The sequence below is a fragment of the Triticum dicoccoides genome, chromosome 4A, assembly GCF_002162155.2.
Source record: "Triticum dicoccoides isolate Atlit2015 ecotype Zavitan chromosome 4A, WEW_v2.0, whole genome shotgun sequence".
Classification (NCBI taxonomy): domain Eukaryota; kingdom Viridiplantae; phylum Streptophyta; class Magnoliopsida; order Poales; family Poaceae; genus Triticum; species Triticum dicoccoides.
The window spans coordinates 46,651,816-46,654,341 of NC_041386.1; positions in this window are offsets into that span (position 1 = coordinate 46,651,816).

The window sequence follows — 2,526 nt, forward strand, 5'->3', positions numbered from 1 at the left end:
GGTCATGTTACTTGACCATGACGAACCTACGAACTATGAGGAAGCGATGATGAGCCCGGATTCCGCGAAATGGCTTGAGGCCATGAAATCTGAGATGGGATCCATGTATGAGAACAAAGTGTGGACTTTGGTTGACTTGCCCGTTGATCGGAAAGCCATAGAAAATAAATGGATCTTCAAGAGGAAGACGGACGCTGATAGTAGTGTTACTATCTACAAAGCTAGACTTGTCGAAAAAAGGTTTTGACAAAGTTCAAGGTGTTGACTACGATGAGATTTTCTCACTCATAGCGATGCTTAAGTCTGTCCAAATCATGTTAGCAAATTGCCACATTTGTGAAATCTGGCAAATGGATGTCAAAACTACATTCCTTAATGGATTTCTTAAAGAAGAGTTGTATATGATGCAACCAGAAGGTTTTGTCGATCCTAAAGGTGCTAACAAAATGTGCAAGCTCCAGCGATCCATCTATGGACTGGTGCAAGCATCTCAGAGTTGGAATATACGCTTTGATGAGTTGATCAAAGCATATAGTTTTATACAGACTTGTGGTGAAGCCTGTATTTACAAGAAAGTGAATGGGAGCACTACAACATTTATGATAAATATATGTGAATGACATATTGTTGATCGAAAGTAATGTAGAATTTTCTGGAAAGCATAAAGGAGTATTTGAAAGGATTTTTTCAAATAAAGACCTTGGTGAAGCTACTTACATATTGAGCATCAAGATATATAGAGATAGATCAAGACGCTTGATAAGTTTTTTCAATGAGTACATACCTTGACAAGATTTTGAAGTAGTTCAAAATGGAACAGTCAAAAAAAGAGTTCTTACCTGTGTTAAGGTGTGAAATTGAGTAAGACTCAAAGCCCGACCATGGCAGAAGATAGAAAGAGAATGAAAGTCATTCCCTATGCCTCAGCCATAGTTTCTATAAAGTATGCCATGCTGTGTACCAGATCTATTGTATACCCTACACTATGTTTAGCAAGGGAGTACAATGGTGATCTAGGAGTAGATCACTAGACAGCGGTCAAAATTATCCTTAGTGGAATAAGTATATGTTTCTCGATTATGAAGGTGACAAAAGGTTCGTCGTAAAGGGTTACGTCGATGCAAGTTTTGACACTGATCCAGAGTCTCAATCTGGATACATATTGATAGTGGGACCAATTAGCTAAAGTAGCTCCGTGCAGAGCATTGTTGACATAGAAATTTGCAAAATACATATGGATCTGAATGTGGCAGACCCGTAGACTAAACTTCTCTCACAAGCAAAACATGATCACACCTTAGTACTCTTTGGGTGTTAATCACATAGCGATGTGAACTAGATTATTGACTCTAGTAAACCCTTAGGGTGTTAGTCACATGAAGATGTGAACTAATCACATAAAGATGTGAACTATTGGTGTTAAATCACATGACGATGTGAGCTAGATTATTGACTCTAGTGCAAGTGGGAGACTGAAGGAAATATGCCCTAGAGGCAATAATAAAGTTGTTATTTATATTTCCTTATATCATGATAAATGTTTATTATTCATGCTAGAATTGTATTAACCGGAAACATAATACATGTGTGAATACATAGACAAACATAGTGTCACTAGTATGCCTCTACTTGACTAGCTCGTTAATGAAAGATGGTTAAGTTTCCTAACCATAAACATGAGTTGTCATTTGATTAACGGGATCACATCATTAGGAGAATGATGTGATTGACTTTACCCATTCCGTTAGCTTAGCACTTGATCCTTTAGTTTGTTGCTATTGCTTTCTTCATGACTTATACATGTTCCTATGACTATGAGATTATGCAACTCCCGATTACCGGAGGAACACTTCGTGTGCTACCAAACGTCACAACGTAACTGGGTGATTATAAAGGTGCTCTACAGGCGTCTCCGAAGGTACTTGTTGGGTTGGCATATTTCGAGATTAGGATTTGTCACTCCGGTTGTCAGAGAGGTATCTTTGGGCCCTCTCAGTAATGCACATCACTATAAGCCTTGCAAGCATTGTGACTAATGAGTTAGTTGCGAGATGATGTATTACGAAACGAGTAAAGAGACTTGCCGGTAACGAGATTGAACTAGGTATTGAGATACCGACGATCGAATCTCGGGCAAGTAACATACCGATGACAAAGGGAACAACGTATGTTGTTATGCGGTTTGACCGATAAAGATCTTCGTAGAATATGTAGGAGTCAATATGAGCATCCAAGTTCCGCTATTGGTTATTGACCAGAGACGTGTCTCGGTCATGTCTAAATAGTTCTCGAACCCGTAGGGTCCGCACGCTTAAAGTTCGATGGCGGTTATATTATGAGTTTATGTGTTTTGATGTACCGAAGGTAGTTCGGAGTCCCGGATGTGATCATGGACATGACGAGGAGTCTTGAAATGGTCGATACATGAAGATTGATATATTGGACGACTATATTCGAACACCGGAATGGTTCCGGGGGTTATCGGATATATACCAGAGTACCGGGGGGTTACCGGACCCCCCCCCC